The sequence below is a fragment of the Rhinopithecus roxellana genome, chromosome 11 (assembly GCF_007565055.1).
Source record: "Rhinopithecus roxellana isolate Shanxi Qingling chromosome 11, ASM756505v1, whole genome shotgun sequence".
In the NCBI taxonomy this organism is placed as follows: domain Eukaryota; kingdom Metazoa; phylum Chordata; class Mammalia; order Primates; family Cercopithecidae; genus Rhinopithecus; species Rhinopithecus roxellana.
Genome location: NC_044559.1, coordinates 136,894,849 through 136,910,839, shown reverse-complemented (window position 1 = coordinate 136,910,839; position 15,991 = coordinate 136,894,849). Strand labels below are relative to the sequence as shown.

General features: G+C 49.7%; 1 pseudogene; it reads right to left on the bottom strand.

Moving 5' to 3' along the window:
* Positions 1–754: 754 nt before the first annotated feature.
* LOC104673746 lies at positions 755–8,011 on the bottom strand (annotated as a pseudogene).
* Positions 8,012–15,991: the final 7,980 nt, after the last annotated feature.

The window sequence follows — 15,991 nt, the reverse complement described above, 5'->3', positions numbered from 1 at the left end:
CTCTTTCCCCTTCTCTCCCATGTCCTCCTTCCTACCAGGACCTAGGATGCCACCCCAGGGCCTGGGGCTGATCTGAGAGGGGAGATCACAGCTGTGATGTTGCTAAAGCCGTGGGGCAGGGGTAGGCAGAGCTTTGTGAAGTCAGCGTGGGGAGCCGTGGAGGGGCCTGGACCACAGGTGTCCAGTGCTCCTGGCAGCAGCCTGTGCTCCTGTCTCCTGCAGGCGCCTGAGGAAGCTCCCTAGGGAGGGCAGCTCCCATCACCTTCCACGTGAAGACCGCCTGGGGCCAGTGTACAAACGAGCACCTGCTGGGAACCACTGGCCACGTGGGGGACATGGGAAAGCTTCTCCCACCAGCTTCCATGTGTCCCCAAGGGCTCCCCCGGCTCCTCTGGCCTCCATTCCATCATCAGTCCCGAAGACCTCCGTAGGGTCCTTTGGGTCTCTATCATCCATCCCTGAGCTCCTCCCAGACACCAGAGCCTTTGTGCCCCCTGGAGCATCCTTCACAATGGCCACATGCGAGCACCCTATCACCAAACCCAGAATGATTTCTCTCCTACCTGGCTTTTGTGTTCTGCTCAGGTATTTGATGGATTGTAGGGGCCACCTACAATGGGGAGGGCTGTCTGCTTTGCAATCCACTGGTTCAAGTGTTAACCTCACCTAGAACTCCCTCACACACACCCAGAATAATGTTTGGCCAAATGTCTGCCCTCTGTGGGCCAGTTATGCAGACTCATGAAATTAACCATCACAGGCTCTGAGACTCCAGGCCCAAGAGGCCCACGCCCTCCAGCTTCTGCTTATGTGGCCCGGGGGTCCCTGGGGGTAGTCTGTGGCCTGGATGGGGATGGGGCCACTCAGCAGTGTGTCCCCTGGTCATGTCCTTCACACCTGAGCCTCCCTCCTCCTCTGTAAGTGGGCTCTGTTCTGTACATTTATGGTTCTCGTTTTTATTGATCTATGAGAATTATTTCTACCACTTAATTTTTTGTTCTGGCTTTTCTAAACTTCTATTTTATCTCTCCTTTCCTAACTTCTAGTAGAGAGACTCAGTTTTCGTATTCCCCTTCCTCTTTCAAATGACTTGGAGGTTATGGTAGGCTGATCATGGCTCCCACAGATACACCCATGTCTAAGCCCTGGAGCATCAGCTGGTATGGCAAATGACGTGATTAGAGAGGGACCCTGAGAGGAGGAGCGTATCCTGAGTCATCCAGGCAGGCCCTAAATGCCTTATAAGAGAGAGTCCAAGGGAGCTTCGACCCAGAGCTGCACAAGCAACAAGGCCCTGTGAAAGACGGAGCAGGTCTTGGAGATGCAGCCACAGCGCAGGAACGCCAGGGCAGCCGCCGGAGGCCGGAAGAGGCCAGGAAAGGAAGGCTCCTTCCCGAGAGCCTCAGGAGGGATCATGGCCCTGCCTTCTCCAGGCCTTGATTTCTGTCTTCTGGCCCCCGGGGCTGTGAGGGAATAAGTTTCTCTTTCTGTGAACCCCCAGGCCTGTGGTAGCTTGTTACAGCAGCCACAGGAAACTAACACAGAGGTCGTATTTTCTTTTACTTTAATAAACTGCCTTGAAGACTTTATCGTGTGCACCAGGACAGGCCCGCTCTTGGTCTAGACACAGCCAGCGTCTCTGCAGGTTCCTCTTCCACTGCAACCTCTGCCTCCTGGGTTCAAGCGATTCTCCTGCCTCAGCCTCCTGAGCAGCTGGGATTACAGGTGCGTGCCCCCATACCTGGCTAATTTTTTTTGGTTGGTTGGTTGTTTTTCTGTTGAGATGGAGTTTCGCTTTTGTTGCCCAGGCTGGAGTGCAATGGAGCAATCTGAGCTCACTGCAACCTCCACCTTCCGGGTTCAAATGATTTTTCTGCCTCAGCCCCCCAAGTAGCTTGGATTACAGGCTCCCACCACCACACCCAGCTAATTTTTTTTGTATTTTTAGTAGAGTCAGGGTTTCACCATGCTGGCCAGGCTGGTCTCAAACTCCTGACCTCAGGTGATCTGCCCGCCTTGACCCCCCAGAGTGTTGGGATTACAGGCGTGCGCCACTCTGCACCTGGCCATTTTTGTTGTTGTTGTATTTTTAGTAGAGATGGAGTTTCACTATGTTGGTCAGACTGGTCTCGAACTCCTAACCTCGTGATCCACCCGCCTTGGTCTCCCAAAGTGCTGGGATTACAGGCGTGAGCCAGTGCACCTGGCCGAATTGCTCCCATCTTTTATCTATTGTGAATAACACTGCTATCGACAGGGATGGGCAAGTGTCTCTTTATTTCCTTGCTTTCAATTTTTGGGGTATATATACCCAGAAGTGGAATTCTTGGAGCGTCCCTATGTATAATTTCTCGAGGAACCCCCATACTGTTTTCTAGAGGGGCGGCACTATTTTACATCCCACCAGCAGTGCACAAGGGTTCCAGTTTCTCCACATCCTCACCAACATTCGTTATTTTCTGGGTTTTCTTTGATACTAGTCAATGTAGTAGGAGTGAAATGGTATCTCATCATTTTTCCATCTCCCTAATGATTAGTGATGCTGATTATGGAGAAATGTCTATTCAAGTCCTTTGCTTACTTTATTTTATTTTTTTTTTTAAGACAGAGTCTCGGCCGGGCGCGGTGGCTCAAGCCTGTAATCCCAGCACTTTGGGAGGCCGAGACGGGCGGATCACGAGGTCAGGAGATCGAGACCATCCTGGCTAACATGGTGAAACCCCGTCTCTACTAAAAAATACAAAAAACTAGCCGGGCGAGGTGGCGGGCGCCTGTAGTCCCAGCTACTTGGGAGGCTGAGGCAGGAGAATGGCGTAAACCCGGGAGGCGGAGCTTGCAGTGAGCTGAGATCCGGCCACTGCACTCCAGCCCGGGCGACAGAGCGAGACTCCGTCTCAAAAAAAAAAAAAAAAAAAAAAAAAAAAAGACAGAGTCTCGCTCTGTTGCCCAGGCTGGAGTGCAGTGGCGTGATCTCGGCTCACTGCAACCTCAACCTCCCAGGTTTAAGCGATTCTCCTGCCTCAGCCTCCCAAGTAGCTGGGACAACAGGCACATGCCACCATGCCCAGCTAATTTTTGTATTTTTAGTAGAGATGGGGTTTCACCATGTTGGCCAGGATGGTCTCAAACTCCTGACCTCAGGTAATCTGCCCGCCTCAGCCTCCCAAAGTGCTGGGATTACAGGTGTGAGCCACTGCGCCTGGCCTTGCTCATTCCTTAATTTGATTGTTAGGTTTTTGTTGTTGACTATTTAATTGAAGCGTAATATTCATACAGAGAAGCCACCAATCCCCAGAGGGTAGCTTGGTAAATTATCATAGAGTGACTACGTCTGGGACACCAGCCCTCAGATCAAGAAGTAGAATATTACCAGAGCCATCCTCCCCAACAGCACTAAGATAATCGCTATCCCGACTTCTCACCAGATGTTTCTTTTGCCTGTTTCACAGAAACAGAATCGTGCAGTACGCATTCATTTGTGTCTGGCTTCTTCTGCTCAGCATTATGTTGCTGAGATTCACCAACTGTGCATGGCAGCTGTTAATCCATTTTCAGTGCTGTAAGAATTTTACTCTATAAATACACTGAGAGGTACTTATCCATTCTCCTGTTGGAAGTTGGGGCTACTGTGAATGGTGCTGATATGAACATTCTAGTGCACATCATGTGGTGAACACATGGACAGTGCACAATTCTTTTGGGTCCATGCATAGGAGTGGAATGTGGGGGTCACAGGTGTGGTCTCCTTTAGTAGGTATTACTCAAGGGTTTTCCAAAGTAGTTGTGCTATTTTACATTCCCAATAGTAGTATATGAAGTTTCAGTTACTCCACATTCTTGCCCAAACTTGGTATCAACAGTGTTTTTAATTTTAACCATTCTGGTAGGTATAATATTGGTTTCTCACTGTGGTTTAAATTTGATGGCTTATGAGGTTGAGCATGTTTTATATGCTTTTTGGCCATTTGGATGTTCATTTGTTCTTTCCTCTCCCTTCCTCCCTCCTCCCTCCCTTTCTATTTTTTTTTTTTTTTTTTTTTTGTTTTTGAGACAGAGTCTTGCATTGTCCCCCAGGCTGGAGTGCAGTGGCACGATCTCAGCTCACTGCAAGCTCCATCTCCTGGGTTCACACCATTCTCCTGCCTCAGCCTCCCGAGTAGCTGGGACTGCAGGTACCCGCCACCACGCCCGGCTAATTTTTTCTATTTTTAGTAGACACGGGGTTTCACTGTGTTAGCCAGGATGGTCTCGATCTGCTGACCTCATGATCCGCCTGTCTCGGCCTCCCAAAGTGCTGGGATTACAGGTGTGAGCCACCGCGCCCGGCCCCTCCCTCCCTTTCTTTCTTCCCTTTTTTGTCTCTCTTCATTTCTTTCACCCATTGTCCTAGTGGTCTGCCAGGTTTTTTCTTAATTAAAAAAAAAAATTATTTTACTTCAAGTTCTGGGATACATGTACAGAATGTGCAGGTTTGTTACATAGGTAAATGTGTGCCATGGTGGTTTGCTGCACTTATCAACCTGTCACCTAGGTATTAAGCCCTGCATGCATTTTTCTTTTTAATTTATAGGAATTCTCTTTATACTCTACCTGTGATTTATCTTTTCACCCTCCTCCACTCCTTATCTTTTTTTTTTTTTTTTTTTAAAGAGACAGAGTCTCACCCTGTCACCCAGGCTGGTGTGCCGTGGCACACTCATGGCTCACTGCAGCTTCAACCTCCCAGGCTCAAGTGATCCTCCTGCCTCAGCCTCCCAAGTATCTGAGACCACAGGTGTGTACTACCACATCCAGCTAATTTTTCATTTTTGGTAGAGACAAGGTCTTGCTAAGTTGCTCAGGCTGTTCTCTAACTCCTGACCTCAAGTGATACCCCCCACCTTGGCCTCCCAAAGTGCTGGGATTACAGCATGAGTCACCACACCCGGTCCCATGTTTTTACTCTCTTATTGATGAAAAAATTCTTAATTTTACTATCACCCAATGTATCAATCATTTTCTTTGGGGATAGTGCTTTGTTTGTCTTATTGAAGAAATTTTTACCTGCCTCCTAAGGAGCCTTAAAAATCTCCATATGCCTATAAAGCCCCACTGTTCCAATGTCTATTTTGTGCTAGAAAATAAACGAGGTACTGTTCCAGAGGCGATGCCTATCTTGTGGGAAAACTGTCTTCATCATCATTTGCCAAGCCAGGAGATAATCGGGATGAGGACAATTTCTATGACTCCCGGCGTCTGAAACTCTTCCTGCATTAGAGAGAGTGGGCCTGATGCTGTTGTGGGCCAGGTGGGTGCCCATCCCAGTCCCACCTGCCCACAGGGACAGGGCATGAGGAATGGAGAAGGTGTGGTGTCCTTGGGCAAAGCCAGGCCAGAGATGTGGTTCTGCAAACAGAATGAGGGTACAGATGAGTCTGCCTGCCTCGCCATAGGGCTCCAGGGGCTGCAGGAGGTGGGAGAGAAGCAGGTAGAGGAGGGATCCAGTGGGAAGAAGAGCAGAGCATTCTCCCTGGGAAGGGAAAAAGAAGGACGTACCTTATGTTTAACAGCTCAGTGTTCTGGGACCAGAGGTGAGGTCGCAGCTGCTGGTTCCCACACCTCCTGTCTCTGGCGTGAGTTGTTTAGATGTCAGAATTGGTGAAAAGTTTGAGATTGTACCAGCTGGTCCAGGAAAGGTAATGGGGGAGCTACAAAGCTTGTAGAAGGGCAGTCAGGGCTGTCCTGTGCACAGCGGCTCCAGGGCACGTGAGCCATGCTGGGGCAGTGGTTAGGGCCAGGCCTCTTAGGAGTGACCCAGACCAGCCTTTTCTTTCTCACTCTCTCACCCTCTGAATTCAAAAGCTTAAACATGCCACGAAATGTCCACCCACTAAAAAGAAAGTATTTGCCTCCCGAGCTCAGAAATGATATTAAGGAAATTGCACATCTACTGACTGTGACAGAAAGCAAATCAGTGGCTCCTTGAGATGGGATAGGGTGGGAGGGGCTGTAGGGAGCGATTCCAAAGAAGCATGAGGAAGCTTTGGGAGTCATGATGCTCCTGATCTTGACTGTGGTCATGGTTTTGCAGGTATGTGCGTGTGTCAAAATTGATAAAAAAATTTTTTTTTTTTTGAGATGGAATTTCTCTCTTGTTGCCCAGGCTGGAGTGTAGTGGCACAATCTTGGCTCATTGCAACCTCCACCTCCCGGGTTCAAGTGATTCTCCTGCCTCCTCCTCCAGAGTAGCTGGGATTACAGGCACCCACCACTACGCCTGGCTAATTTTTTGTATTTTTAGTGGAAATGGGGTTTCACCATGTTGGTCAGGCAGGTCTCGAACTCCCGACCTCAGGTGATCCACCCACCTCAGCCTCCTAAAGTGCTGGGATTACAGGCATGAGCCACCACACCCAGGCTTGTTCTCTTGTATGTCAGTTACTCCTCCGTGAGGCTGCTAAACATCCTCCCAGCACACACCCACAGACACACACCTGCACGCCCTCACGCAGTTTGCAAGGCAGTGGTTCAAGTTACACTTTAATCCCTCAAGCGTGCTCATCTCACTCTCCAAACCTGCCCTCTTGCAGGGTCCGTGGTTCTTCTAAGTGTCCTGGTCACAAGGCAGCTGGATCAACACTCAGAGGTACAGAGCAGGGCAAAGTGTGGTCCCTGCATCTGTCTCACCCCCATGTTCTTTACACACAGAGACCTTCCCGGGAGCTGTGACTTGAACTTCACAATCTGCAGGGCCCACCCAGGAGCCGTGTCCTCCTCACAGGCAATGGGATCCCCTCCTCTCTCCACCTGTGTGGGAAGATTGGCAACAAAACGTAGAGAAAGTGGGAGGTAAAAACACTAAGGGGATGGATCACACCTGAACGACCCCAGGACCGAGGGAAACACTGAGGGGATGGATGGACCACACCTGAGGGTCCCCAGGACAGAAGGAAACACTGAGGGGATGGATAGGCCACACCTGAGCAACCCCAGGACCGAGGGAAACACTGAGGGGATGGATGAGCCACACCTAAGCATAGAGGTAAACACTAAGTGTATGGATGGACCACACCTGAGGGTCCCCAGACAGAGTGAAGGACGGCTGTTGTTGGGATGATAATTCCATGTCTTTAGAGAACAAGAATTCCAGGTAGTTCTCTTGTCTCCAAACAGTGTGGTTATGAAGTAGCTCTCACTCCAGGAGGCTTTAAGGCTCCATATAATATATGTAGTAATAAAAAAAACAGGCCAGGTACCACGGCTCACATCTGCAGTCCCAGCACTTTGGGAGGCCAAGGTGGGAGGACCACTGAGGCCAGGAGTCTGAAACCAGCCTGGGCAATGTAACAAGAGCCCATTTCTATAAATAATTTCAAAAATGTAAAAAGAAAAAAAAAAAAAACAAATACTGGTAACTCACAACTAACATATTGGTACAAACAAAAATTTACACCAAGGTGAAAAAAGTCAAGTTTTTTTTTTTTTTTAACCAAAACAATACCTCAGTCTAGGAAGAGGTGCTTCCTCTCCAGAAGCAGCTGAAGCCCTGAGCTGCTGTCCACAGGAGGATGGACTCTGCAGGAGCCCCCAGTGGGCCTCAGCTACTCCACGTCAGTTCTTTCTTGTCCCCCTGCTGGTCCACGGGGGCTGCTGCAGTTGGCCAGGTCTCCTGGGAGTCAGAGGGGGCCATGGGTTCCACCCCAGGGCCCACCTCATCAGCACAGTGCTCTCTCCATCTGAGCACCAGCCCAGAGGAAAAGGAGAAAGGGTGATGCTGATCCCCCAAGCAAAATGGAAACACCTCCACCTCCCACCCTCAAAAGCACCCAACAATGGACCCTGGGCACTGAGGGCCTCGTAGGGAGTTGTTTGCACCACAGTAAAATCTACAAAGTTCCCATGGCACGTGAGTGGATGCTTCATCAACACAGGAATGTCCGGCTGCCCCAAGGAAGGCTCCAGTAATGTTGAGATCTTTGAATAGGAGCAACGGATCAAGGCCGATGGTCTCTCTGAGGGCCTCAGTTTCCATCCATGTGGTCAAGCTCCCCTTTGGGAATCTGGGTTATGGTTCCCGAGACTAGGGGCAAGAGGCATCCACTGACAGCTGTATTTACAGAAATCCATCAAGTCGACAATGCTTGTGAAAGTCAAAGCAACACAGTAACTCACTGGAAAAGTGAAAGCTTCTCATCATCACACCCATAGAGATAATGGGGGTAGGGTCGGGGAGCAATCCGAGAAAGCATGTGTGTGCTCTGTGCACTCACAGCCGCCCCTCTCCTCTGCTCTCTGGCTCCTGATTTGCATAGTGAGAGGCAGATACCAGGCTTGAATCAGGAGGGACAGCGCCTTGTCCCAGTAAGTTTGGGTCTTGAGACAGTGAGTAGCAAGGGTGTAGAGAGAAAGGGATTTATCGACAAAGTTAACTGACTTTGATTCTTGAGTTCGATAGGGAGAGTTTGAATAACAAGGGACACCGATACTAACATGTGTTAAATAGACAAACCGCTTCTAATATTTGATAGGTGACAAATGTCGCATTTATTTATACTTCTAAGCAAAGTCAAGTCTTTCTCAGTTGCTCATTTTCAGAGAGTGAGAAAGCCCAAGATCTCATGACCTCTTCCCTTTCCTCGGGTTATGGACACCAGGGCTCTGGGGACTGCAGAGCTGGGTAGGTCTCCTGGGAGTCACAGGGGGCCATGGAGGAGAGCAGAGGAGAAAGTGCTGTTCTTGGCTGTGATCAGGTGGCTGTCAGATCCCTGCTCCTACATTCAGTGGGGAGTGACCTTCGGAAAATTATGTAACTCTCTATGTCTCAGTTTTCTCATCTGAGAAATGGAGCTGATGGTAATAATCCTCATCCAGGAGAATAGTATGTGTTGATCATCCTCGTGGCATTCTTTTAAAGAGCTGCACAGCACTCCATTGTATGGGCATTAAATCATTGATTTATCTCAGCTCACTGCAACCTCCGCCTCCTGAGTTCAAGTGACTCTCCTGCCTCAGCCCCCCGAGTAGCTGGGATTACAGGTGCCTGCCACCATGCCCGGCTAATTTTTGGATTTTTAGTAGAGACAGGGTTTCACCATGTTGGCCAGGCTGGTCTTGAACCTCTAACCTCAGGTGATCCGCCCACCTCAGTCTCCCAAAGTGCTGGGATTACAGACGTGAGCCACCATGCCAGGCCCATAGACCTAAATGTAAAATACATTTACTGAACGCCATGAAACCAGCAACTTTGCTGTCACCACCAGAAGGTGATGACATGATTTGGAGAATTTTCAAATAGGGATATTGATGCAAACAAACAGGAAGGACCAGTCGCTCTGCTAGTCTCCTCAGAGACCAGAACCTGCCCAAACCACCCAACATCCCTGACTGATGATGGTACCTGAGCGCATGTGAGGAGAAGACACAGCAAGAGGAGATGCCTGTGGAAAGCAGATGGCCTGAGCTCTGTGTGCATGTCCTAGTCCACAGGTAGATCCATCAGCAACAATGGAAGCCTCACCGACTCAAGGTGTTAGTGTACAAATTCAGACAACTGTTGGCACAATACCGTGCATGCAGATACAGGAGTGGTTCCTAGGAAGCCATGCGTAAGAACATAAACAAAAAATGAGCAGAGATGGTTGTGGCTACACACTGCTGATAGAATTTACAAATTTAGTACTGGGGGTTACAAACAAATGAACAAAACAGTAACAACAATTCCAGGAGAAAAGAATCAGAATCCAGAGTTGAACAGTCTATAACCTAAGTATCCAGTGTTCAATGATAAGTTACAAGATGAAAAGAAACAGGAAAATGTGGTAGGAAACCAGTTAATAGAAACTGTCTTTAAGTGTCCCTAGCCGTCACACTTAGCAAACAAAGACTTCAAAGCAGTTACTGTATGTTAAAAGAACTAAAAAAGGGCTGGGCACAGTGGCTCGTGCCTGTGATCCCAGCACTTTGTGAGGCCGAGGCAAGCAGATCACCTGAGGTCAGGAGTTCAAGACCAGCCTGACCAACATGGAGAAACCCTGTCTCTACTAAAAATACAAAATTAGCCGGGCATGGTGGTGCATGCCTCTAATCCTAGCTACTGGGGAGGCTGAGGCAGGAGAATCGCTTGAACCTGGGAGGCAGAGGTTGCAGTGAGCCAAGATCATGCCATTTCACTCCAGCCAGGGCAACAAGAGCAAAACTCTGCCTCAAAAAAAAAAAAAAAAAAAAAAAAAAAAAAAAAAAAAAAAAAGAGGCCGGGCGTGGTGGCTCAAGCCTGTAATCCCAGCATTTTGGGGGGCCGAGATGGGCAGATCACGAGGTCAGGAGATCGAGACCATCCTGGCTAACACGGTGCAACCCAGTCTCTACTAAAAAAAATACAAAAAACTAGCCGGGCGAGGTGGCGGGCGCCTGTAGTCCCAGCTACTCGGGAGGCTGAGGCAGGAGAATGGCGTGAACCTGGGAGGCAGAGCTTACAGTGAGCTGAGATCCGGCCACTGCACTCTAGCCTGGGCGACAGAGCGAGACTCCATCTTAAAAAAAAAAAGAAAGAAAAAGAAAAAGAAAAATGACTTCTGAAACATCAAGCACAACATATGTAGAATGAGAGTCTCAGAAAGAAAGAAAAGGGGAAAGAAAGAATTATTTATAGAAATAATGGCTGAAAACTTACCAAATTTAATATGAAACATTAATCTATAGAGTCAATGTTTACTTTTAGTAAAATAAGAACCAAGATATCCACTCCTACACACATTGTGTCAAACTATGAAAAGACAAAGAGTAAATATTGAAAGCTGTCAGACAAAAACTTCTCTTCATGTATAAGAGCACCATGACAAAATTAACCACTGATTTCTGATCAGAAACAATGGTGGGACCGGGCACGGTGGCTCACGCCTGTAATCCCAGCACTTTGAGAGGCCAAGGTGGGTGGAATACCTGAGGTCAGGAATTCGAGACCAGCTTGGCCAACATGATGAAACCCTGTCTATACTAAAAATACAAAAATTAGCTGGGCATGTTGTGTGCCTGTAATCCCAGCTACTTGGAGGCTAAGGCCAGAGAATTGCTTGAACCTGGGAGGCAGAGGTTGCAGTGGACTGAGATCATGCCACTGCACTCCAGCCTGGGCAACAAACAGAGGGAGACTCTGTCTCAGAAAGAAAGAAAGAAAGAGAGAGAGAGGGAGAGAAGGAAGGAAGGAAGGAAGGAAGGAGGGAGGGAGGGAGGGAGGGAGGGAAGGAAGGAAGGAAGGAAGGAAGGAAGGAAGGAAGGAAGGAAGGAAGGAAGGAAGGAAGGAAGGAAGGAAGGAAGGAAGGAAGGAGGGAAGGAAGGAAGGAAGGAGGGAAGGAAGGAAGGAAGGAAGGGAAAGGTGGGAAGGCAATGGGATGGTATAAACAAAGAATGAAAGAAAAAAATTGTCAACTAAAAATGCCATGTCCAGCAGATCTATCTGTTAAAAATAAAAATATTCCCAGATAAACAAAGACAGAAAATTTGGGCCGGGCGCGGTGGCTCAAGCCTATAATCCCAGCACTTTGGGAGGCCGAGACGGGCGGATCACGAGGTCAGGAAATCGAGACCATCTTGGCTAACACGGTGAAACCCCGTCTCTACTAAAAAATACAAAAAAAAAAAAAAGAAAAAACTAGCCGGGCGAGGTGGCGGGCGCCTGTAGTCCCAGCTACTCGGGAGGCTGAGGCAGGAGAATGGTGTGAACCCGGGAGGCGGAGCTTGCAGTGAGCTGAGATCTGGCCACAGCACTCCAGCCCAGGTGACAGAGCGAGACTCCGTCTCAAAATAGAGGAAGCGATCTCCCTATTCCCATGCCCTGTTAGCCATGCCGTGTGTAGGCTTAGCCTCAGGTGGCAGATGATGTTTGAGGAAAGAGATTGTAGCGGGAAGATGGGACCGGGTTATGGTCGGGTTTCTGTTGGGAATGCTAATGCTCTTTGTGCTTTTGGACATCTGAATGGAAGCTTTAGATAGAACCTTTGGTAGAACTCCCCCAAATCGCCATATTTAAAAATTATTTTCACTCTAAAAAAAAAAAAAAAAAAAAAAAAAAAGACAGAAAATTTGCTGCCAGCAGTCCTACCATATAAGAAGTACTACAAGAAAGCTTTTGGCCGGGCGCGGTGGCTCAAGCCTGTAATCCCAGCACTTTGGGAGGCCGAGACGGGCGGATCACGAGGTCAGGAGATCGAGACCATCCTGGCTAACACAGTGAAACCCCGTCTCTACTAAAAATACAAAAACTAGCCGGTCGAGGTGGCGGGCGCCTGTAGTCCCAGCTACTCGGGAGGCTGAGGCGGGAGAATGGTGCAAACCCGGGAGGCGGGGCCGGGCGCGGTGGCTCAAGCCTGTAATCCCAGCACTTTGGGAGGCCGAGACGGGCGGATCACGAGGTCAGGAGATCGAGACCATCCTGGCTAACATGGTGAAACCCCGTCTCTACTAAAAATACAAAAAACTAGCCGGGCGACCTGGCGGGCGCCTGTAGTCCCAGCTACTCGGGAGGCTGAGGCAGGAGAATGGCGTGAACCCGGGAGGCGGAGCTTGCAGTGAGCTGAGATCCAGCCACTGCACTCCAGCCTGGGCGACAGAGCGAGACTCCGTCTCAAAAAAAAAACAAAAAAAACAAAAAAAAACAAAAAAAAAAACCCGGGAGGCGGAGTTTGCAGTGAGCTGAGATCCGGCCACTGCACTCCAGTCCGGGCCACAGAGGGAGACTCCGCCTCAAAAAAAAAAAAAAAAAAAAAAAAAAAAAGCTTTTGAACCGAAAGAAAGGCTTGATTCTTCTATTTGAAAATACCGAATTGATTTGTCACGGGGTATGTGTGTATATGTGTGTGTGCGTATGCCGAAAATTCCAAAATTTCTCATGCACTTTAACTTTTATTGATTTTAGAAGCAAAAATATTGCAAATATATAAAAATATCCTTGGAAGGTTTAGTAAGTTCAATGTTTATACTTTTGTAGTCCTATGAATTTTAATAATAAAGAATTGATTTAATTTTTGATTAAGTCTAGCTGAAGATAGTAAAGATTAATTGAAACAAAAATTATAAAAATTTTATTCAGGCCAGACGCGGTGGCTCACACCTATAATCCCAGCACTTTGGGAGGCCAAGATGGGTGGATCACGAGGTCAGGGGATCAAGACCATCCTGGCTAACACGGTGAAACCCCGTCTCTATTTAAAAAAATTACAAAAAATTAGCCAGGCGTGGTGGCAGGCGCCTGTAGTCCCAGCTACTCGGGAGGCTGAGGCGGGAGAATGGCGTGAACCTGGGAGGTGGAGTCTGCAGTGAGCTGAGATCGTGCCATTGCACTCCAGCCTGGGCGTCAGAGCGAGACTCCGTCTCAAAAAAAAAAAAAATTTATTCAAAACTCGCAATGATAAGCAAGTATGAAAAATAAGCTCTATGTCTGAGTTGATGCAAGGTAAGAACATATTATGTGGGAAAGTCAGAACTGCAGGCAGAGGAGACCCTAGAGCAATAATCCCTGGAAATAACAGGAATTTCAGGGACAAATCCAGATCCTCAAAAACTGTGAAATTGAGGGAGCCTGAACAGATCTCCAAGGAACCAGGTACCATCTGTGTGCCAGGGTGACAGGATGGAAAACAGACCAGGTCTGTCTCTGACAGGTTGAGCAGGTGGAGTGGGAAGGAGGGATGTAGAAGGCCAGGAGGGTAAAGGGAACTGCAGGGGTGGGTGGTGGTGGGTGGGGCTGGACCTCAGTCTCCTCCTCCCACTGCCCACCCCACCCTTAGGAGCCCTTTGTGAGGGAGAGGCCCCAGCTCTGTGATGTGGGCCTGGGCCCCAATAAATATTCCCGAGGGGACACCCAGGGCTCAGTAGACTGAGGGCAGCAGTGCAGTTGACATGGATATTCTCTTTCCTCTGAACAGTGTTCTTGACACAGAGCTGTGCTGGAGCCCCATTCCGGAGATCATCCATTTCAGCCTCTTCGCTGCGTTTAGCCTGATGTTCCTGATCATCTTACGCCCCTACTTTACCCCCAGGGAGCCATCCTCAGGGCCTCCCAGAGAGGAGAACAGCAAGAATGTAAGGAGCCCTCAGCCCACACCCAGCAGAGAATGATTCTGTTTTTCCTGCTCTCTTTTCCACTTTTCCAAATCAACCAGAGGCGCTCCTGTGATGGGAAATCTCATCATCCCTCTAGGGACGGCAGGGCAGGCAGGGGTTGGAGTGAGCATAGGATTTCCATCCCCAGGTCCCAGACCATCTGTGGGGGTGCATGGGAGGCATCACAGCAAAAACAAACCCCGGGACTCAGCGCTGGCGAGGACCCAGTCATGAGAAGGGTGAGGTCGTTGTGGGAGGACAGGCCCTGAGCCCGGGCTCATCAGCCGCCTTCCCGGGCAGGTGCCTCGGGTCCCAGCCTCTGTGTGCGGTGCTCTGGGGCTGTGCTGAGCCCCTGAGAGCCCCCACCTGAGACTGGAGTCGCCTCTGGCCTCCTCGGAAGCAGAATCCTCCCTGCCAGCTCAGAGGCACCTGCAGACCCAAGTGTGTGTGTTTTACAAGCAGCAGAACAGGGACTGAGGACGCCCAGGACAGGCCTCACATAGAAAACTCCTCTGTGCTTTTCAAAGAAGGAAACCAGAAAAGGTTATTATGCAGTTTAGAAAGGAAAGAGCACACAGGGCTCCGTGAGCTGGGCAGAGAAAGTGTGTCATTCACGAGCACTGTGGGTCTGCAGCTGTGGGGACAGGAGACTGAGAACCAGCCTGCACCCTCACTTTTTCTTGTCTCTCAGGATCAAGCTGAAGTGGGGCTCAGGATATATATCGCTTTTAAAGGTAAGGCTCTGAGGATCCCCAAAGCCCCAGAGATCACAGCTTCACCTGTTCCTAGGAACAAGCACCAAGTCTCCTAGGAAGTCATTTCCAGAGGCCTGATGGGGAAGCTCCTGCTAGGGCAATTGCAACCCAGGGTCTGTCTCCGATTCCCTGCTGGGATGAAGCCATGGGGTCCAGGGAGTGGGTGTTGTCCAGGAGGGGACTATGTGGGGGAGGGGACTAGTGACTGCCTGGAGGTGTAGGATGGGCTCCAGGTCCATGTGGGCAGCTGTATAACATGGCTGAGTCCTCTTTGAGACTGCCCCTGTCCTCTCTCCCCAGGAGGTGGTCGTGACCCCCATGATGGGGTGTGTCTGTGTCGGGAAGCACTTTGTAAATTACAAAGTGGTGCCCTCCGGGCACCTGGCTATCACTCTTGGGGCCATGTGACCTTGGACAGGGATGCTGGGGCTCGGGTCTAATCCCCGATCCTGGGGTCTCCCTTAATGACTCATGCACTCAGGCTCCTGTAAATCCCAGTTCCCGCCCTCGCCACCATAACCCATCTCCTGCTTTCCAGATTGCAAAAGGCTCTTGAAACAACTGGAGAAACTTGAAGTTTTCCTGTTGGCAAAGTGAGGCTCTTTCCCGTTTTCTCCCATATCCTTCTTCCTACCAGGGCCTAGGATGCCACCCCAGGGCCTGGGGCTGATCTGGGAGGGGCGATCACAGCCTTGATGTCACTAAAGCCCTAGGGCAGGGTTAGGCAGAGCTTTGTGAAGTCAGCATGGGGGACCCTGAAGGGGCCTGGGCCGCAGGTGTCCAGTGCTCCTGGCTGCAGCCTGTGCCTCCTATGTCCTGCAGGCACCTGGGGAAGCTCCCTGGTGAGGGCAGCTTCCATTGCCTTCTAAACCGAGACCGCCTGAGGAAGTCGTTCAAACGAGGCCCTTGGAGAGTTCACTGGCCAGGTGAGCGGTGTGGGAAAGCTTCTCCCACCAGGTTGTCCCCACAGGCTCCCCCGGCTCCTCTGGCCTCCAAGCCATCATCAGTCCCAAAGACCTCCATAGGGTCCTCTGGGTGTCTGTAATCCCTGTGCTCCTCCCAGCTACCAGTGTCTTCGTGTCCCCTGAAGCAACCTTTATACAAGTCATACGCAAGTTCCCTAACAGCAAACCCGGGCACTTCCATAAAATCCTTGGAAT